This window comes from Sciurus carolinensis, chromosome 16 (assembly GCF_902686445.1).
Source record: "Sciurus carolinensis chromosome 16, mSciCar1.2, whole genome shotgun sequence".
Taxonomy (NCBI): Eukaryota; Metazoa; Chordata; class Mammalia; order Rodentia; family Sciuridae; genus Sciurus; species Sciurus carolinensis.
This window is the reverse complement of record NC_062228.1, coordinates 2,642,111-2,664,560: the sequence shown is the minus strand read 5'-3', so window position 1 is coordinate 2,664,560 and position 22,450 is coordinate 2,642,111. Positions and strand designations below refer to the sequence as shown.

At 56.4% G+C, this 22,450-nt stretch overlaps 1 long non-coding RNA gene across 1 annotated transcript; it reads right to left on the bottom strand.

Annotated features, from left to right (window-relative positions):
• Positions 1-2,629: 2,629 nt before the first annotated feature.
• Positions 2,630-4,859, bottom strand: LOC124967444 (uncharacterized). The gene is made up of 2 exons (XR_007105532.1): positions 4,733-4,859; positions 2,630-4,283 (listed from the first exon to the last, which is right to left on the bottom strand). It is a non-coding gene; the product is annotated as an uncharacterized LOC124967444 (long non-coding RNA).
• Between the last annotated feature and the right edge of the window lie 17,591 nt (positions 4,860-22,450).

Genomic DNA, 22,450 nt, shown 5'->3' with positions numbered 1-22,450 from the left:
TCAAAGAAAGCAGGGGAGTGGGACACATGTGGGGTGCGGGGTGCACGGGAACCCTTGGCTCGCCTGTTCTCGCCTCTCTAGTAGCTTCTGCCTCATCTGGACTCTCATTTCTAACCCAAGTGCTGGCATAAGCAAGGAGCGTGGTCCACTTGGCAACAGGATCTCCCGCTTCAGAAAACAGTGTGCTGTCACAGGAGGTCTCGGAACCTTCCAGGCCTCTCAGAGTCCAGCTGTGAACTGCTCCGGCTGGGTGTCACTGCTCCTTTGCTGGGAAAGATCTTCCCTGCTCAGCCGTCGCCCTGATCCTTCCCCAGAATTACTAATGTGCCGGCCACTCAGCCGGCCAGTCGGCTAGTTATGCTCCCAAACCAAAGACGTTCTCAGAAAGCAAAGCAAGCATCATGGGTGCTTTTACGGCATGCTGGGTAATCCAGGCAACTGAATCAAGCCCCAAGTTGTGTCCATTTGTAAGAAGGACTTGGGAAAATGAGTGATACTGCATCGAGGTTTGATTTTCCTACAGAAATGATATTGAAAGAAGGTCACTCAATGAATTTGAAACTCAAAACAAGGAGAATCTTGCTTTAAAATTTGGAAGCCTCACACATCTTGTAGTCCAAACCAAAGATAATACATGGCACTAAGAATGAATCGTTTTCCCTATCTAAATATGAAAAGGATTATATGTTATATTGACATTCAGGCTAAATCTTTCCCTTATAAGGTGTTTGACATAAATAGTTTTTATTATGGATCTTAAATAGAAGGGATACGCACATTTCTTAAAGGTCCCAGCTGCTATTGTTATCATTGGAGACATAAAATTGGAATTCCCAACTTCCAATATCAAATTTTAGCACAAACCCTATAAAATGTGTCTTGTCAGAATGTGCCAGAACTGCTAAGCTCTTTTCTGCGGAACGAATTGCAGCTGGTGCTGTGTCCTTAAGGGCCGAGCATCCACGGGCTGCATCCTCCGGTTTAGGCAGCAAATTGCTTGCAGTTTGCACCCTTCTGAAGGCTGGCGGGTGGGGGTGGGCCTGGGTCAGCCGTGGTCCAGGCCATTTGATGGCGACACCAGCCTCCAGGCCCTGGGCCTGGAGATAGGACCAAGCACCAGGAATGCTAGGAATGTTTTCCTCCGGCCTCTGTGGAGGCGCACAGACCATGGGGATTCTGTCTGCAGTGACAGCCTTAACATTTGCCAGAGCCCCGGCCGGCTGCGGAGATGGCATTGCCCACCCTGCAAGTGAGAAGGTAACGTTTATTTTTGTATTTTTTTCTCTCTCTCCCATATACAGACCGTAGAGAGACCACCAAGCGCGGATCATTTTTTTTCCGCCATGATGTACAATTCGCATTTGTTAATCAAAAAAGAGTGCCCGAGGTCATCCACCTAGGCTTTTTTGTTTTTTTTTTCTTAAACAGGAAACGGGTTTCAGATGTTTATATGTTAAAAAGTAAGGCTACTAATCTGTTTAGCCGTTTACCAGGGCCTGGCTAACTCGCTCTTACCTTTTAGGGCTCAGACCTCATGGAAGGACATTAAGTTTTATTCTCTTGCTATTTAGAATTTAAAAAAAAAAAAAAAAAAAAAAAAAAAAAAACAAAACTTTGATTCGTCACCTGCTTCTTTGGTTAAGCGCCAGTGGAGGTTAAAATAAATCCATCCCGCTATTGCATGTGTCGGCGCTGCGCTCTTGGCGTTTGGGAATCCCGCTCTCCCGGGAGCCTGAAGCAGGGCCCCTGTCTCTGTACCCACAAGCAGACGCCTGCTGAGCCGCCCCGTCCACACTAAGAAAAGAGGTCCACACACGTGCGCTGTTAATAAGTCTGAGCTAAGGCAAGAAATCTTTTAAACACACTTTTTATCAGATCAGCTCCATGCTTTCCTTGGATCATCTAAATATCAGGCGGCACAAGGTGACAGAGCTACTGCTTCCCCGGAGTTCCCAGCCCTCGGGAGGGCTTCCATCTGATGCTAGGAAATAAAGTTTTGTTTTAGTGCTGGAATTTTTTCCCTTGCTCCCGGGCTGATAATTGTCTGCAGGCACCGCTGGTTCCCCGTTTAGCATGGCAAATCAATGATATATTTTTGTGTTGGGAGGAGTGTGTATTTATAGTCCAAGGATAAAGGAGCACCAGCAGGGGAGATTTGACTGCTTTTATAGTGAATTTGTTAGCATTCAAATTGTGGGCTTAAAGGACTACTTTAAACACAGAATCCGAAGCAAAGCAATTAGATCATTTGCTTAAACAGGATCGAATGGCCTCTGCTTTTTAACCCGCTTGTGTTTCACCAAATGCTTTTTGTCTGTGGATTTTGCAAGGGACACAAAGACAGTCATTGGAAATTTGTCATCAAGGAGAGAGAGCCAGGTACAACGAAATGAGCTCTTAAATCAGCCAGTATTATTGGGATCAGCAAAAAATGTACTTTGTAAAAGTGAAAACATAGACGAGACCCCCAAACATATACGTCGTTCAATGAGGCAAAAAGACATTTATTTTCTTTTTATCGGAGTGTCAGAAGTGGCTGGAGAAAGGTCAGTAGAAGAGTAAAAACGGACCTGCAGTGAGTGTCCGCACTCCTGCAAACCAGGGGGAACGTGAATGAAAAAATGAAAACAGTTTTTGAAATACGGGTTTTTTTTTTTTTTTTTTTTTCAAATAAACCATTTTATTTCCTGGGGCTTGCTTTAAGTTGGGGGTGGGACTGTGAGGGCCACCTCCCCCCCTGCTCAGGTGTCAGGGACCAAAACATTAGCAGAGCAGAGTGACAGACAGTGGCCTCCAGGGCGGGAGCCCCGGCAGAGCTCTCTGGACGGGGCAAAGCCGGCGGCAGCAGAGCAGAGGCTGGCTCTGTGGCCATGCAGCCTCCCTGAGGCCGAAGGGCAGGAGTGGACCCCAGAAACCAGCTGGAGGGGAGCAGGGGCGATTTCAGGAGTAGAGAGTCCCCAGGGCCGGTGCAGGGGGCTTGGCAGGGGTGGTTGCCGGGGCGTCAGTCCGCCTAAGGGAGGACCACAGGCAGGAACCTGCTTTGGACCATTAAAAAAAAAAAATCTTTTTGAGCCCCAGATCATTAATAAATAGAAAAATGCCGAAATCTACCAATCCATGCCATCTCCGTGTCCGCCCAGAGCCAGGATGTCTCCCCAGGAACACCTGGGCGCTGTAAATCACCCGGTGGTAAACACTCCGGGCTGCAGGCGGGTGGCATCCCCCACCCTCGGGCTCCATAAGGCAGGCGCTGGCCCTGCGCTCATAAATGTTCCTTTCACTGCAGAAGAGCCCCCTCCCCTTCCTAGGGTTGCTCAGATAAGGGACAGAGTTCCTCCCACCGCCCCTCGGTGTCTCCCCAGGGCTGCACCCGGGAGTGGAGTGGCCGGTGTTGACACTGTTATGAATGACTTTATGATCCCTCCAGAGGGGACAGCCCAGGGCTCGGGTTCGTAAAGGCAGCACACGAAAACAAAATCCAAAGGGATTGTCTCTAATACTGTGTCAGTAAAGTCAAAATAATAGTAAAAATGGTACCCAAAGGGGCTACATGGAGCCCCACAGATAGTGGGAATGGAAGCGGCATTCGCTCCTTTAAAAACACATTGACTTAAAATGCCGAAGTGATCCTTCTTCCTCTGCTCCTGCCCTGGCAGCTTGACTCCTAAGGAATGGCCATCCATTTGGTGTCGATACTGGTTATAAAAATCTCCCAAATCAGGGGAAGCGGCTAGTGCAGAATCTCGCTCAGCAAACATCATCTCCTTGGCAATTTCTTTACATTCTGAAGCTCTACCTTTAAAAAACTAATCTCTCCTTATAATTATCTGGCGAGGAGGAACCCTTTAAATAATCCCTGTCTTCGTCAGACAGAAGTGAGGGCAGGCCCGGTAAACATTGTAAAAGCAGCCTTCAGGTCGGGTTTATGGTGCTATTCCTCCGCTGCACGGTGCACCGGACAGCCCGGAGCTCGGGAGCTGGGAAGAGCCGTGCTGCCCTGGGCCCACCGGGCAGCGGGGGAGAATCCAGAGAAATTATTCTGCAGCCTGAAATGAAGCTGGGATCCGATGGTCGCTGATCAGAGCAAATATTTAAATTGGATAAGTCGAATTGAACATTATCAAAGAAAGCCTGTTTAATGGGTCCCAAGGAGCACACGGCTTTGGAAGAGCATCTCAAACCTGACGGTGGAAAGTTGGCCGAGAGCAGTCCTGCCGCGTAACCCGCGTGCTCGGGAATTTGCTCTTGCGAGGAAGGCGGCCCTGCCTTTCAGAGTGTTCCCCCTACGGACAAAACGAAAGCAGAGAGTCCTAGGTAGCTGTTTCAACCGCTAACGTGACAGTTCCAGACAGCGGTCCATGTTTTAAGGCTTACTCATGAGACAGTGCAGCCTGGCGACGTGGGGACGGGAAGTCCCGAGCACACCCACGTGTGGGGTGAGGCTTTCCCACCACGGCGAGCAGGCTCTCAGCAGCCCCCAGACCACCCCCTAATGGCTTCACAGTGCCTGCGCTTTGAATTTTATTTATAGGGCACCAGATGTCTGTGTTCCGAAGAGAAGCCCACTTGGAATATGACATCCCTCCCCTTCCCCACACGTGCCGCTCGCTAGGTGTGCGTGCTCCCTGCCCTGTCGGGTTTCTCGAGCCAGTTCAGAGCTGGGTCTGTGGTCTCCCCAGAGGCTGGGGAGGTGGAGACTGGCACCGATGCCCAGGGGCACAGCTTCACTTACGGGCCACACTGTCTCCTCTTGTGAAACGAAGACTGAGTGCTGAGACCCTTCCCGACAGCAAGGCTGCGCCTCTGGGTCCCAGGCCAAGTGGTTCTGAGCCAGGAGGGAGCGGGGCAGAGGCCGCCGCTGGCCCTGGAGGCCTGGGCTGGGGCCATCCCGTTCATCGTTCTGCCTTCTCTCCGAATGTGTCCCTTGAATAAAAGGCGTTTCAAACGTCCAAGCCTGTGTTTTCACTCACTCTTCATTGTCCCCTGATCCAGCAGGGAACAGGCCCGCCCTGCAGACCTGCCCTACCCACTGGCCTGGCCTGCCCGAGGCTGTGAGCTCCCCTCCTCTCCAGGCAGCCCTGCAGGTCCTAGGATGCCCTTCCTGAGGCTGGCTCTCCCCCAGGGCCGCCAGGGAAACAGTCCCCCTCCCACTGCAGACGGACAGCCGGGCTGTTTATTTCCCAGTGAGACCCACTTGGGTGCTCATCCTGATCCCTTCCCGATGCTGGCAAGACTCTGGGCGGCAGAGGGAAGCACCTGCAAAGGCTTTGCTGCAGCGTGGCGGGGACAGTGGGGAGGCTCAGGCGCTGTGGAGGGTGTGCTTGGCCAGCAGCACTGCCCGCGCACCCACAGGGCCCTCCTCCAGTGCCCAGCAGGTGCCCAACCTCTGGCAGCTGACAGCCCTAAAGTGCATGCTGCCCTGGGGGGCAGTGGCCCCCGGGCTGGACTGGAGCTGCGCACAGGTGACTGGCAGCCTTGGGGCCCAGCGGGCAGGCCTGGCAGCGCCCAGTGCGCTGGTGGGGTGGAGGTCGGTTCCTCGCCTTCTGGCTGCATCTGCACACCCCAGCCATAGAGCCCATTAAGACCCTCTGCACTCCACCGCTCAGGGCCGACAAGGCCTCAGGACCAAAGCTCTCAGCTGCCATCCGAGACTGCGGCGGGTGGGCACGTGTGACCACAGCCCCCTCCCTGCTGGAGCCAGGCTGGAGGCCCAGAGCTGCTGCCATTAATCAACAGTGAGAGGAAGCCTGGCTTTCCCTCCCTCTGTGGCCAGCAGCAACCTCACACCTCCCAGGCATCAAAGGACAGCGTGGGCTGGAAGTAGGGACATCTGCAGGACTGGGTGAGGGACAGGGGGATCCACAGGAGGCGAGAAGGTCTTCAAGTTGAAAAGCTTCTGACTGGAGCCCAGAGGGGAGAGGGAAGTGAGGGAAGATGAAAGAGGCAGGGCCAGGGGCTGTGTCCCCCGCCAGGTGTGAGACCCGAGGCGGCAGCCCACCCCTCCACCACTGGGCAGCTCACCTCCTCTGGGGCCGCTCCCTCCCCTGCTGTTCCTGGCTGACCCTGGTGGTCAGTGGAGAGCTTTCACAGCATGGTGCCCACTGAGAAGGGCCTTAGGCTGGGTGTGGGACCCCACGGCAGCTTGGAGTTTTGAAACCAGCACCCAGGAACGTGGGGCTGAGATGAGCTTCTCCAGCAAACTCACGTGGGCTCTGGCTCACCTGGAGACTGCTGGGTTGTCCCTGTGACTTCCTGCTCTAAAGGAGCCCACCAGGGTGAGGCTCACTAGGACCCAGAGGCCGCCGCAAGTGCGCAGGGAAGCAGGCTCTCTTGCCCAGCCCGGCCTGTGCACTCAGGGAGGGCTCTTGGTGGGGCAGAAACACGCCCGGCAAGGGGGGTACTGCCCAGACCCCACATTTGCTCTGTGCCTTTGCTGGTCAGGCCTGGAGGAAAGCAAAGGGCCCTTGTCAACCTGTGTGCCCCCAAACCACAGCAGGGCCTGGCTGTTCAGACCGGCAGCATGACCAGGACCAGCCCCGACACCTTGGCTAAAACGGTCAGTAACTCTGCTGGTCCTCAGCTGGGAGCTCCCTTGGGTGGGCTGCAGCAGGCTCCGTGCCAGCAGCCTCAGGTCAACCATCGCCCCTTCTGGGCAGGTAGGACTTTGTGTCCACTTAGAGATGGCCCAGATGACCTGTCCCAGAGCCCACAGCTGGGAGGGGCAGAAGGTGGCTTCATCCGGTGTCCTGTGGTTAGGGGCACAGGGAGAGGGTGGCCTCAGCGGCTGGGTCTGACCAGCGTGAGAGGGCTCTTGGCAGCAGCGCGGCCACCTGTGCCCGTCCTCCCCAAGGCCCGAGCCTCCTCTCCCCCGGGGGCTGCCACTTCTCCTGCGCCCCCAACTTCAATGGAGTTTCTTCGTTTCTTTCTGGGTCCTGAGGGCTTGAATGGTGCTGTGCGGGGTTGTGTTCTCAGGAGATCCAAGCTGATGCAGAGGCCTAGGCGGGCAGCGAGGACGGGAGCAGGCTCAGGGAAGCAGGGCCAGGAAGGAGGCTGTGGGGAGCAGGGCTTGGAGCAAGCTCAGGGGCGGGGAGTGGAGTCCTGGCTGCAGCAGGCCCTCTGCAGCCCTGATCCGAGGAACAGGGCAGCTCTCAGTGGATTTCTGTCTGAGGTCACGAGAGACATTGGTTCTCTCACTTTACAAAAACCCGGGGACTTCAAGCCTCAGGCGGCCAGAGGGCAGGCCTGGGTGCTATGCCTGGGCGGCGGTGTTCAGCAAGGCCCATGCCCACTTCCCCAGCTGCGGCAGGGAGCTGTGCGGACTGGGTCGGGGCGCCCAGCACCGTCGAGTCCTTCCGGTCCACGTTCACCTTGGTTCCGGAGGCCCCTCTCCTCAGCTGCGAGCGGGCCTAGCCCTGCCTCTGAAGCGTGGCAGGAAGGACCGAGATCGTGCTTGGCGCTCACAGAAGCCCAGCCCACTGCCTTCCAGAGCCTTCTGCGGTCATGACCGTGCAAACCGCGTGGGCAGGGCCTTGCCCAGGGCCTCTCATCTGCAGCAGAAGGGGTGGCGCTGCCACGGACCTGCTCTGCAGCACCAGCTGCGAGGCGCAGGGCGGCGGCGTCCTTGGCCTCGGTCAGCCTGGGCAGCCTGGCTCCCCAGCCACAACCTGCAGGCACTGGGCAGGCGGGCACTGCTGCCATGCCCATCATTATTTTGACTTTTGCAAAGACATTTTATTTTTAAAGAAACAGAATCATTAAAGATTCACGGGCAAGGTGAGAAACAAGGTCCTCCACAGCGGCAGCTCGACGTCACAGCGGGCGGGACGCCGACGTCCACCCACGCAGGCCCGCAGTGCCCCAGCGCTCCGGGCCAGGCAGAGCACAGACAGCGTCCCTCGGCCCTGAGCCTCCTCCCTCCCGAGCCCGCTAGTTTTCCTCGCTGTGGCAACGCTACCTGACGGATTTTGCATGTGACACCCGAGGGTTGCAGGGTGCCCCATGCGCATTCCTCCAGGGGCCCCTTTGTCTCTGGGTTCACTGTGGCGGCCCAGCATCTGAGGCGGGAAGCGCGCATGGGTATTTTTAAATGGAGGAGTGAATGATGCTTTCTCACAGAACGACATGACCTCTCTGAGCTCCATCTAAAAACCGCAGCGGCCCTAATGCTGCCACCTGCCCCTGGTGCCCAGCATGGGGGAGTGGAAGGTGCCGTGCCAGCACCTGGGGTCCAGGGGCAGCGGCCCGACATCCGCCTCGCACTCCACCCCTGCTGCTGCTCCCTGAGGTCTCTGGTTTCTCTGGCCCCTGAATGGCCTGCAGTCTTTCAACAGTTAAGAGCATCGCTAATAAGAGATTCGAGAACAATTTGCATCACTTGAGGCAGGCTGGGTTTCTGGAAGGTGGTATAAGTTTAAGTACCGCTCGAAGTCCTGGCTAATTCTGCTGACTTGAAATAATAAACAGCTTAACACCCTCCATTGTTCTGGGGCGATGAAAACCAAGTCCTGGCAGCCCTGAGGGCCCCTAGGAACCAGCAGAACGCTGGTGCTGGGGCCAGCCCCGCCCAGCTACCTGTGCTGGTGGGGCGTCCGCACACTTCGCTCTAAGCAAGAACGCCCACCGTTACTGTTCTCCCTGTCTGGATAAGTAGGAGAGGCAGTGTCCCTTCCTGTCCTCGGGCTCGGGTCTCTGGGGCTGAAATTCACCGGGTTACGGTGTCCTCGGAATTCAACAGCATGTTCATGCTCCTTGAGTTTATTTGTATGGTTGCACGGCTGGGCAGCCCTTTCCACTTGCAAGAGCCACAGGCAGTTTCCTTTCTAAGTATTTAAAAATTAAAGTGAGTCATTGAAAAAAATAATCGATAGATAAGCATGGGCTGGCAAATAGGTTTCCGAAAACCTGACGGTTTGACCCAACTCGGATGGTGAGGTGTTGAAACGCTACCTGGAGACCTTTCACCATGGTGGCGGAGACCGAGGTGCAGAGAGAGCAGAGGCCACGTGGTGGACGGCAACCACAGCCGCCAGTCAGCAGCAGAGCCAGGTGGAGCTGGCCCCAAGGGGGGCACCGTCCACCGTCCACCAGCCACGGCCCTCTGGGCTCTGCCTGGGAGTGTGGAAAACCAAGACCCTTCCCACCGGGCCACCTTAGCCCCCAGGGGGCCTCTCAGCTCTGCTTTGTAGATGACACACCAAGAAGTTTGTAAAAACAAACACGTTTATTGAAATTGTAAAATAGATCTCATGTTTATCATAAAACAAAGCATTCATTATAGAAAGCTTAACTTGAAGTGGAAAATTTTTAAAAATTACTTATTATTCAACTATAATGCCGACATCCTGGGGTGATCGCCTTATGTATTTTGCTATATTTTATCTCTCTTGCCCCTCTCTGTGTCTTAAACAGTTTGAATCATTATCTATGACGTAGGATCCTGTGTTTTTCTCACTACAGTTTTATCATGAAAGTTTCCATTTCTTTAATTATTTGAGAACATAAATATTTTAAAATTGAAAAATTGAATCCTGAGGCGGAATCGAGGAGGGGAAATCAGAGTGGGAAGGGGTTCTGTTGGTGAGTGGAGAATCCAGGACAAAACTCAGAAGGGCCGATCGCGGAGTCTCCCCAGGAGCTCCGCTTGCGTCTAGGTGTCCCCCGTCCGGGCACCGTGGCCCCCTGAGCACACAACTTCGTGAATGACGCTGCAAGCGCAGGTGCTCAGGCAAGAATGGCGCGAGGCTGCTGCTCTGTCCTCCCTGCGTCCCTGCAGATCAGCGGAGCTGCAGATCAGTGGATGTGCCCCTCCTGTGCTCGGGCCCCTGCCGAGCCATCATGGAGAGACTGAAGTCTGATGGTCTGCCCACGAGCCACGCAAGCGGAGCCGCATCTTGCCACCCCCGCCAGCACCGCGTGTTGTGGTTTCTAACTAGTCCTTTTTTTGCCAATTTAAGGAAAAGGAAATTCTAACTATTTAAGGATCAGGGAATTCTAGTCACCAGTTTGTTTTTGAAACAGCCGACCTCACTTTTGACACTTTCATCCGCCCCGTCCCAGGAGAGTTCTGAACCTGTCATCCCGCCCCACCCCCCCACCCCGTCCCAGGGGAGTTCTGAACCTGTCATCCCCACCGCCCCACCCCCCAACCCCGTCCCAGGGGAGTTCTGAACCTGTTCTCCGTGGGGAGTGGCTCCCGGGTTTCATGGAACGGGAGCTCTTTCAGCAAAGGATTCTGTCCCCTGTACGGCTCAGGCGGGGGCTGGGACCCCCGCTCCTGGCCTTCCCTGCCTGTTGAGATTTGCTGGGGAGGCCTATGGGGATGGGGGCAGGGCGAGGCCCAGAGACCTTTCTGATGGGACAGTGGGTGGAGTGGCCGGCAGACTCCCTCCCGCGGCTGGGAGAGGCTTGAGATAGGGAGGCTCTTTCTGCTGAGGGGGACCTTCTGGGCCTGGGGAATTGCTGCCGATCAGGGGCTTGGACGTGAGCCAAGTGGGTGGGGTCTTGCCCTGCACCAGGGCCAGCACCTGACCACTCCACCTATTAGTGTCCCCAGCCCAGGTGACATGAAAGAGCATGAGAGCAGCGGCCCGCTGATCCCTCTGCAGGGTAGAGAGCACGCAGTGAGCCCGCTGCTGCACCTGGTGGGCGGCTGCCCTCCTGCCGGCCCAGCTCATTTCTTCTGTTTTTCTACGGAGCAGAAGTGCACACACCGGAAGGTCGACCATTTCGAAGTGAAGCGCTCAGGGCCGTCGGGCAGCTCCTGACGCCCTGCAGCCAGCAGAGAGGAGGGTCCGACCTCCGGCCCAACCTGGCTTAACAGCATCTCTCGACGCCGCCCTGCCTTTCTGATCAATGTGATGATCCCGTGTGGGACACTGGAAAACAGTCCCCATGCCGTCCCCTTCAGGCTCTGAGGCCACCATACCTGTGGTCCTGCCGTCCCTTGCCTCAGTTTCCTGATTTAGAGAAACGAGGCTCCTGAGTCCCGGGGAAGGCTGCTTCCAATGTAGTGCCAGGCGCCCGGATGCACGGCGGGCACTGGGCAAGGAGAAGCTGTCAGTCCCTGGGGACGTGGGGAGCCGTTAAGGTGTGATCTGGGCCTTTCATGGCCCGTGTTGCTGTAGCCAAGGTAAAACGTGCCATTGAAGCAGATTAAACCAGGAGAAAAGAGTCACAAAACCTGCTTCTGACCTTGGAAAGGCCAGGCACAGGGTCTGGGCTGGGCACTCTGCCTCACGGGGGCGGGCACAGCACACCTGGGCAGCCCAGCAAGCCCCTCCTGCCGTGGGGGTGGCCCTGGCTGCCTCGGTGCACGGGCAGGCTCTGTATACAACCCTTCAAGGGCTAAATAAACGCAGTAATTTACGGAGAAAAGGCCTTTCAGGGCCATCTCTGGCTCCGTGGTCTTTGGACTTGTGGGACAAAGCCAGCATCCATCTTCCGGGTGACGTGTCCCTGTCAACAGTTGCCCTAATGGAAACACAGCACTCTGGGGGCAGAGTAGCAGCCCTGCTCTCTGTGGCAGGGAAGGGAGGGGGTACAGGGCAGGGTGCATGGTGGGGGCACCGGAGGGACGAAGGGCTGTCGGTGGAGGAGGATGAGCCCGGAGGCTCAGAGAGGGCGCAGGGCCTCGGGCTGCAGCGTGGGGGAGGGCGACTGCTGCGTTCCTTCTCCCTCTGTCCTGCAGCTCCCTGGAGCTCCTGGGATCACAGCCAGATGCCCCTGGAAGTCCAGATCCCTGCAAGGACTCCAGGGCTGAGCACACTTCAAAGCCCTGGCAGCCCAGGCTGGAATGTAGGAGCCCTGGTCTGCACGTCCAGGCGGGGGACTCTGAGGACAGTAGTGACAAGCTCCCGCCTGGCCAGGGGCCTGGTTCTCGGCTACATGGTTCCCAAGAAGCTTGGGGAATCTGCAGTCCCTCCAGGCAGCATAAAATGCAGATGAGAAAAAATTAACTTCCCAGGGTGGTTGTGAGATCAAAGACAGCAAGGAAGGCGGCCGCTCCCACGGAAGACAGTCATCGTCACACGATATGCAAACGGGGAGGCACAAGACCAGCACCACCCAACAGCAATATAAATCAGGGCACGTATGCAGCTGAGTGCTCTCCAACAACCACGGCAGAGAAGAAGCAAAGACACAGGCAGAACTAACCCTTAAAATATTCCCAAGCATGTACGAGTATGTCAAAAGGAACTCCACCCCTAGACACAATTACAATGCTCTAGTGAAAACATTAAAAATGTCCTTTTACCCAAGGTGTCAAAAATATATCATCATACCTGCAATTAACGTAAAAAGTATTGAGATGTTTAAATACTGTTTTTCATGAATCATTCAAATCTGAAGGTATTTTATACTTTCAGCAAAACTTAGTTCAAAGCAGCCACATTTCAAGTCCTCAGCACCCACATGGCTGCCATGTTGGACAGGCAGGTCTACCAAGGAAAGCTCCACCTCTGAGGTGGGACTTCCTGTGGGTGGGACTTCCTGTTTTGTCTTGCAGCCATCACTCACCCATTTGGGTTGGGTTGTGGGGGTTCTGCCTGCTTCCTTAGCAGGCCCCAGGCAATGACTTCCTGAGGCAAGAGTGTCTGAAATTAAGATCAATTAGGTCATTGACATCTTTTCTATTTTAATATCTTTAACATCATACACAGTAGGAGAGAGGTTAGCTTAAAAATCTACTTGTGTGCGGGGTGCACACCTGTAATGCTAGCACCCCGCAAGGCTGAGGCAGGAGGATGGCAGGTCTGAGACCAGCCTCAGCAACTTAGCAAGACCCTGTTTCAAAATAAAAATAAAAAGGGCTGGGAATGTGGCTCAGTGATGAAGCACCACTTGGCTCAATTCTCAGTACCAAAAACTAAAACAAAAAAAAAAATTAAATCTATTTGTGTGAGGACTTCCAGCAAAAAGGATGTCTATTGCAATGTTTGAGGATAAGCAGATAAGTTCAAAACTGCTTGACTGTCCCGCAGCAAGGGCCTGCTAGGTGTGCACTGCTGAGTGGCACATGAACAGGCAGTGACCCCAAGTTCCTGTCTCACTGAGGTGGACGGTGCCCTTGACGTGGGCGGGTCAGTGGCTTTGTGAGGTGAGCCAGAGTGGCCTGTGGTCAGTTAAAACATGCTTTAGTAGGCTGACTGGTCCCATTTCTGCATTTTAAACAAGAAAATCTGGATCAATACAGATCAAAATGCTAACTGGTTATCTCTGGCTGGTGGGATTATGGGCGTTTTCTGCTTTCTTCTTTTGCTTATCTGTATTTTCAAATTTTCCCATAATAAACATGTATTAGTTGAGAAATTAGATCTTTTAAAAGTGAAATTATTTGAATCCCCAGATGAACCTCAGTTTTAGAGGTGGAAAGGAGGTGAGGAGGGGCTCCCTGTTCGTCAGATTTTGGTGACTGTGACAAAACACCTGAGGCAATCCACTTAGAAGGAAAAATGGTTCACTTTGGCTCACAGTTCCCGAGGTTCCAGTTCATGGTCAGCTGGTCTCTTGCTTTTGGGCCTGTGGTGATGGTGGGGGATCATGGTGGAGCAGAGCCGCTCACCTCCTGGCAGCTGGAAGCAGAGAGAAAGGAGGAAGGGCTGGGAACAAATACGCCCTGCCAGGGCGTGATCCAGGGACCTGCTTCCTCCCCAGTTCCTCCTCCTAGGCCCCCTCCCACAGTTCCCACCCCTCGCAGTGTCCTCTTAAGCTCTGGATCCATCCCGCCGGGGAGGTCAGAACCCTCCTCTGAATGCTGCCGCAGGGGGCAGTGGGGAGGTGGTCAACATGTGAGCTTTGGGGACATTCAAGGTGCCAGACACAACCGGCTGACTTCTCTGAGATTCCACAGCGTTTGCCCAGCTCACGGCCGCCTCCACCAGGGTCTCCGGGGCTGGCCCTGGTCCTGGAGGCTAAGCCGCTGGAGGGAAGGAGAGAGTCCTTGCCCAGCAGCGGCAGAGGCCTGGCAGGGGGCTGGGCGCCTGTTCCTTGTGTCTGTTTTTACTTCACAGTTGAGGAAACTGCAGCCCAGAGAGGAGCCGTGCCCAGGAGGCTGCCGAGCAGAGGCCCGCAGGGGCCTGCAGGGTCACTCTGAGCACGTGACCTCTCCACAGCCTGTGTGCAGCTGCCCCGCAGCCCTGGAGAGGAAGGTGCTGTGTGCACCCCTTTTACAGGAGAGGAGGCTGTCAGGGTCTAGGTATGAGGGGTCCCCAAAAGCTCACGCGTGCGACAACACAAGGACTAGAGGCGAAATGATTGGTCCACGAGAACCTTAAGGAACCCCGATGGGATCAGCTGAGTGGTACTGCAGGCAGGTGAGGTGTGGCTGCAGGAGGTGGTTTTGGGGGGCATGCCTTTGGGGTGCGCAGCTAGAGAGTGGAGTCTGCTTCCTGATCACCATCTGAGCTGCTTCCCTCTGCCACACGCTCTGCCACGATGTCCTGCCTCACCTGAGCCCCGAGGAATGGAGCCCCTGTCTATGGCCTGAGACCTCTGAAACCGTGAGCCTCCAAATAAGACTCTCCCGCCTCTAGAATCGTTCTTGTCAGGTCTTTTAATCACAGTGTGAAAAACCTGGTGAAGACAGAGGCTAAAAACAGGAAGAGGTTAAGTGTCCGTTCCCGGGATCGATGGTGCCCAGGTTTTGAGCGAGGCGGGCTCCTTCCTCTACGGCACCAGGCCGTGGCCCTTCCTCTGAACCACACTGCTGGCTTCTCAGGCTGTGCCGCACCCACATCTGACTTTTCTGTGCCTCCCGATAGGTCCCAGCATGCTGGACACCAGGGGATTCCCGGGGTGCTGGGTGTCCGCGTCCGTGCACACCAGCCCTTGACCGACTGCAGGAAGCCAGGCGCGTGGTCAGGGCTGTGCTTTGAGCTCTGAACACAATCGGACGAGCCTCAGGACAGGGTGGGCGGCCCCTGAACCATACACACGAGCCCGGGAGGGAGCACCCTTGCGCGGGGCGAGAGGAGGGAAGAGGGCTGTTGGCTCTAGGCAGAGGCTCAGGCTGAGCCTTGCTGTTTGCAAGAAGCCCCTGCAGGGAGCCAGGAGGACCCCGGATGCAGCCTGCCCTGCCCTGCCCTTTGCTCAGGCTCCCTTACTCCTTCTATCTTGCCCCCGGCCTCCTCGGCCTCCTCACTGACCCGTGCTTGCAGAACACTGGGGTGCGGGCTCCGAGAGCAGGAGGGCCTAGCAAATAAACCGTGGTTAGGGCAGCAGCCTCGCCCTGAGCCCGCCCTGTTTGTGAACCTCACGTCCGTCAGCTCCTCCAGTCCTCCCAACTGCCCTTGCGCTCACCAGAGCCGCCTGCCTCCCTCTTTCACAGGACTCCAGGGGCGCCCCTTCCCCACACAGCCTTAGCCACCCTTGCTGAGTAGAAGTGGTCCTGGTGACGTCCTCTGGAAGGGACGAAGGCCTGAGCTCGTGGTCTGGACTGCTGCCCGCCGGGTGTCAGCATCAGCTGGGCAGATGTGAACTAGTGGCTTGGGGGCCACCTGGACACCCTGACCCCATGGGTTGGGGCGGGGCTGGGACACAAGTCCTCCGCGTGTTTGTCCTGCTCCTTTTTGTGCTTTCCTGGTGAGTCTGGTGAGCAGCCTCGGGTGCAGAGCTCTCCCCAGCCCCTTGTCCTGGAGTCGAGCCCCCCAGAAGCGTCCTGCAGCAAGTGCCCAGGGAAGTCGGGGTGCACGGCAGCTTGAGGATGCCAGCCTGAGGTTTGGACCCCGGTGGATGAGTCTCAGGAGCAGCCCAGGGGTGTCCCTAAAGCCTGAGATCAGAGGGAACCCTTCCTGCTTGGAGGACAGAGGAGTGGGGTGCGGACGTTGGAGGCTCACCTCCCCCTGGTGTCTCCACACACCCGTGACCTGTTGCCACGGCCCCAACCTGTGGGCAGGCGTCTCCCCGCCAGGTTCCAGCTTTCCTTGGCAGGGGTTTAGGAACCCAGGTGTCAGAACCTTGGCCTGATGTTCAGACGGCAGCTTTGCCACTTGCTGGGGGTGTGATCTTGGGCAAGTCCCTTGATCAAGCTCTGTGTGGCCTCAGTTTCCTCATCTGTAAAGTGGGATGCTATTACCTGTTGCCAAGTCCATCAGGGAATCAATGAGGCACTTCATGAAATTCTTAGCGCTGTGCTGGCCCAGAGCGGCTGCCTATGCTGTCGCCTGTCTCTCTGTTTGTCCTCTTCAGTGTCTTTAAGCCTGTCCTGCTTGTTCAGGAGCTGAGGACATGCAGAAGGGGCAGCCACAGTCTCCCGAGAGGCTTTCTGCTCGGGCCAGCTCAGGTCTGGACCTCACTGGGGACAGACAGCCTGGTCCCAATTACACTCTGTACGTCCAACTACACTGTGAACTTCCCGGCTTCTAATTTGGGAAGAGTTTGGACCTCTCCAAGTTTCAGTTCTGTCCAGAGCTGGCAGGATTAGCTTCCTGGTTCAAAGGAAAAAGAGCTCATTAGGTTTGGGGCTTCACATGACTCAGACTGAAGGACATTTTGATGAATTACGTGTGAAGGAGTTGGGAACAGATGGATTGGATTTCCTTTCCACGTGAGTTTGAAAAGGAAAAGCAGCTCGCCATGGAACACGGGTGTTTGCTCAGTGGCCGTCCGAGGTCCCAGATCTGAAGGTGCTGGGACACTCTGGTGGAGCGTGGATGCAGCCAGGCTCAAGCCTGAGGTCTGTGTTCGAGTTTGGCGCTGCCCTGCACGGCCCTGGGGAGGGCTGGGTTAAGCACCCAGGTCCCAGGGTACTTGAGGCAATGGGCTGAGATACGCCTGTGGTGGCCCAGACTGGCCATGGTAGGTGAGGGACTGCCCAGCTGTTATGACCGGGGAGATGGGCTGCCCCTCCCCGGGACGGCGCGCTGCCGAAACGAATCAGCTCAACTTGGGGTGAGCCACACGCTGGTCTTCCTACAGCCCTGGACGTCTCTGACGGGGGTCTCGGGGGACTAAAGTCAGGGTGGGCAAGCACGGTCCCTTCTGGAGGCTCCAGGGGACAGTCTGTTCCCTGCCTTTTCCGAATCTGGCGGTGCCCGCAGCCCTTGGCTCGGGGCCCTCTCTGTCCTGTGCTGCAGCAGTCTCTGAAGCGGTGCTATTACCACAGCCCCTCCGACGGTCTCTCTGGGTGACCACACCAGGCCACCTGGGTCACCTGCCATCACCTCCCCACCTCCAGATCCACGGCAGAAGCACATCCGCAGGGTCCCCGTTGCCATGGGAGACGAGTATCCTCAGTTTGCAGGTGGGGAGGCGGATGTTTCTGGAGGACAGCGCACGCGGGAAGCCTGTGGGAGGGACGGGAACTTGTTCCGCCTCCCGAGGTGCTGAGGATGGAACCAGGGCCTCGCTCACGCTGGGCAGACCCTCTGCCCTGGAGCTCCACCCCCGCACGCCTGAGTCAGGGTCCAGCTAAGCTGCTGGGGCTGGCCTTGAACTTGCCGTCCAAGGCAGCAGCGCCTGGGGGAGCCAGAGCTGCTGGACCAGTAGCTCGACTTCTCTGAACCAGGCCCAGCAGGCGACTGGGGCTGCCCAGTGCCCACAAGCCGGGACACTCACCCTCACCGCCCTCTCACACAGGCACAGCCCCAAGGCCGCTGGGGAGCCTGAGGCCCAGAGCAGGTCAGCAACTGCCTGCCGATCAGCACCTGTGCACCGCCCCCAGCCTACCCCAGCCCTGGTAGCTGACCTGCCCGGGCTCTGTCCACCCTGCCTGCCTCTGGCTGGGCCAGCCAGTGGCTTCTCGGGTGATGGGAGAGGGACGGAGGGGAGTTGGGGGGCCGGGAGCACTGTGCCCATTGTGGCCGCCCTCCCTTCTCTCCTGTCGCCTCCCTGGCCCCACCAGCCCCATGGCTGGCCTGTGGTACTGTGCCCTCCTTACGGAATCCCCCAAACCTGGCCCACATTGCCTTTATGAAGTCCCTTCGTTAAAACTCCAGTTAGAGGGGTTGTTTGTGTCCGGTTGACTGACACTGATAATGGCCACCATCGACCCCACCGTCCACCTGCCTGACACCCGACGTGGGTGTGGGGGTCCACACCAGCTTGTCTGGGGTTCCTCCCAGGCCAGGAGCCAGGAGGGGGTTGTGTTTATTTTAATGACCACCTGATCACAGGCACTTGCAAGAGTGTCCTCTGCCCAGTTCCCTCAGGGACGCCACTTTCAAAACTAGCGCCAACGTTGCAACCTGGCGGTGCCGCCTGCCTCCACCCATCGCACTGACCTCCTTATGGCCCCGTTGGGGTGTGGCGGTCTGTGCGCCTCGTCACACAGCGGGGCCCTGATCCACGGTGCGGGCACAGGGCCTCCCATCGCCACGTTTTACTTTCTAAAAATCTGATTTCTTCAGAAACGTTGTTCATCTGATTTTGTCACTTTATTCCTGGTACCCAAACCACACCTGGTTCACGAGGCAGCTGGGGCACACTGCGGCTGGATGAGGGGTGAATTTCGTCTGCCCCTTTGTGCCAATGAGGAAGCCGAGGCTCCTGCAGGCCCGCCATGCGTCGGCTGAGCCGGGTGTGGTTCCGTCCCGGCTCCGCTCAGCTGCTGTCTGGGCTCTCTCCTTGTGCTGCCTTTGGTGGGTCAGAACTCTGAAATGAAACGCAGGAGGTTTGGCTCCTCCGTGAAGTTGCGAAGCTCTGTCCCGCGCCCCCTTCCCTCATCCGCGGTGGCCTGAGCATCCCTCCCTGAGGACTCCGGCCCAGCGGTCGGCTCCCCACAGCTGCGAGGTCCCCTGGGCTTGTGCAAATGGCTGATAAAGCCCGGGGCAGGACGCGGTGGAGCCTGCAGCTCGGACTGCCCGATAACCAACTCCACTTTGAAGTTCTCCGAGTTCAGAGCGGCGGGGCCTCCTCGGCTGGCGTAACACACTTGTTTATTTTTGTCGCCGTGTAGGCCTTTGTGATTTCCCCTTCCCAAGTGGGACAGCTATCATTATTGCTGTCATTACCCTATTGGAAATGTTGCTAAACGTGATCTCCTGCTCCATCCGATCCCTCCCTCCAAGGGCCCGAGGAAGACCACCCAAGACGCAGACCTTGCCGCCTCCTCCTCAGTCTCAGGACGCGAGTTTGCAATTTCATCTCACACACATGCACGCACACACTCACACTGTCACACAGGCACACCTAGAAGACTCACTCGACAAACACAGACACAAATAAGACACAAGGCATATACACACACACACACAGCACACCTGGAACACTCACACAAGACAAATACAGACACAAATAAGACACAAGGCACATACACACACACACACAGCACACCTGGAACACTCACACAAGACAAATACAGACACAAATAAGACACAAGGCACATACACACACACACAAACACACACAGCACACCTGGAACACTCACACAAGACAAACACACAAATAAGACACAATGCACACACTGACACACATACACACACGCATACACAGGCACACCTAGAAAACTCACATGAGACAAACACAAAGACACAAATAAGACACAAGGCACACACACACACACACTGTCACACACACACAATGAGCTTGCCTTTTCCCCATCTGCCAACCGTCCCTCCCTGACGGGTAGGTTTATGAGTTGCCCAAATGTCCCCAGGAACTGAAGAACCGCGTGAAGATCCATGTGGCTTCCCAGGGAGGAGGCCTGGCGAGCAGTTCTGCACAATCCCGGCTCAGTGACGTCCCAAATGTCTTGGGTCAGAAAAAGGCACAGCCAAGCCCCGCTGCCTCATAAATGGCCATAAATCGCTCCGAGGGCACTGGAGGGGCAGCGTCAGAGCCGGACGGCACCCCCCGAGCGCAAGCACACCGCAGAGACCCGGTGCCTGGGTCCGCGGCACCTGCTCTCCTGCGACATCCTGTGCAGAAGGGTCGGTGTCGTCTCTGCTTCCATTCCCAACCTCTTCCTTCTAGATTCGTGAGTCCAGGTCTAACACACGTGCATGCACATGTGCACACGGACACACCCCCCCACGTGCAGGCACACGCGCACGCGCACACGCAGACACACACGCCCAGGCGCATCCTCCCTTGTGCGTCCCCTCCCCCACTTCCCGCACTTCCTTCTCGGACTTTAGGAAATCGTCGCGTGGTCTGACCAGGGTGGGGTGCAAGGGCGTGGTCCTGCCCAGCGCTGGCTGCTCTCCACAGACGGCTTCCATTCCTCCTTCCTGAGTGCGCTCGCCTCTCTCCTGTTTCGGCTTTTCCTCTTCTTCCTTCGGGCAGTGATTTTTCCCAGTGACGGTCACCTTCCGATCTATGTTCTGTGAGGACGTGGGGAAAGAGGAATGAACCCACGTGTCCGACCTGTAGGCCCACGATTCAGAGGGAATGCTCCGCTCCAAGGAACGGAGCAGAAGTGGACTGGAACACGTGGAAGGAGCGCTCTTTCTGTCTGTGTGGAGGCAGTGTGAACTCCAGCCACAGCCGGACGGCAGGACAGGACTAGCCACGCGTGGGTGCTCACGCTTCCGCCGTGCCACCCCGCGGAGCCCACTTCCGCACGGGGACGCCCTGCCTGGGTTGGCAGCCCGCACCATGTGGCAGCAGGTGCGGGGTTGGGCCAGCGCAGGCCTCTGGAGACGCCGGTGTTCCTATCGGCTGGGAGTGCACTTACTCCGGGACTCAGCTTCCGATTTGGGGAACTCACCTCAGAGCTGCAGGTGCACGCCTGCTCTGAAGCATGCTCAGCCTGGTTCAGCACACTTCGTTTTTAGTAGCAGAAGTTTGAAGACAAACTAGATGTGTGTTCATAGGAGAGGAGCTGAAAAAAATCACAGTCTGCCCGTTAGATGGAAGTGGAAAGCAAGGCGGCCATTGGAGGTAAGGAGGCAGACCCCGGCCCACCAACCGGGTGCTCTGTGACCCTTGCCCAGTGAGGACCCGATGGGTGCAGGACAGCACGTGCCGGCCACTTCTCCTGAGGAGTGCGAGGCTGGGCAGGTGTGTAAGCTCTCCGTGCCTCACCATCCTCGTCTGTAAAATGGGGGCAGATAGAAACCACTCTGCAGAGCTGCCCAAGAGATTTCCCCAACCAGTGACTTGGGACAGTTCCCACAGGTGGCATGAGCCACATGACCGTTGGTTCTCATCGTCCACAGAGAAGGACGCGCGTGTGTTGAAGTGGGTGGAGTCTGTCCCTGGAAGGGCCCAGATCTGCAGGCTGGGGGTGCGGTGGACAGGGAGTCTGAGGCCCGAGCCAGGGTGAGTGTCTGTGTTCTCATGTTGGGAACGTTGCCAGTGAGAAGCAGCAGCCCTGTGGGGAGGCTGGAGAAGGGTGTCCCCCGTGTCCCTGCCCCGGCCTCTCTTTCTGCAAAGAGCGTGCGGCGTGCCACACGTCGGTCCCGCTCCACCCACCCTTCCTCCTGTCCGTCCATAACTTCTCTTATTTTGGATGCATTTCTCAGGCCGGCCTCCCCAGCCCCTCTGTGGGCGTCTCACTAGCTGGGGTTCAGGCTCCGTCCACGGGGCTCCTCCTTTAGATCAAAATGTACGTGGAGTCGAACACACAGCTCTGAGGGTGTGCTGGCTTCACGGCACATTGTCTATTTAAAAACAAATCGCCGCAGATGCAAATGGAGGGGGTTGAGAGAGAAGCCAAACTAGCATTCTGAACCCACAGAGGGAAGAAAGCATTGTTTCGCCAAGGTCGACGCCTGGTCAGGTGGAGGATCTGCAAGTGGCAAGGACCTCTACGTCTGGCCTTGCCAGGGACTCTGTCCCCAGGCAGCACATCTCCTTCTGGAACCTTCATAGTTCGATTCTCAAGCAGGAAGAACCTGGCTGAAGCTGCCGCTGCTGGCCTCAGCCGGTGGGAGTCACATTCCGTCCCCCCACGCAATGCCACGTCCTCTTGGGTGCCCGCTGCCCCCCGCTTCCTGGGCGCGTGCGCAGGATTCTGAGAGCTGAAACGCACAGTGTGTTGAAAGCAGGCACCCAGAAGTTTCTCCCTCAATGTCACTCTGGCTGTCAATCACACATCTGTCTGTTTGTTAGAAAACTGGAGAGAATCAATAGCGCCAAACAAGCAGTTTTCATTCTGAAGGGAAACTGTCCCGTCTCCCTGCAGCTTCTCTGCCCTCCCGTCCTCTGCCAAAATCCAGGGAGGTGCCCGGCCCGCAGCCTCGTGCTCCTTCTGATTCTTTGATTACTACATGATTGCAGCATCCACTCAGTCTGGGACTGAAAAATAGAAAGAAAACAAAAATTCTTGAGTCCTTTCCAGATACTGAACCCGACACCACTATTCCTCTCTCAGTTTTGGCAAAACCTGCAGGATGAGTGAGCGAGAAGGGCAAACATGTTTAGGTAAACACTCTGCACACTGATTCATGATCTAAGCACATCAGCTAGCGTTTAGCTCCACTTACCGCAGTGTCTCAACGTCATTAGGAATGTAACTTCTTAGGAAAACTAAGAAAGTCTGTTTTTAGCCCAGACATGCAATTAGGGGAAT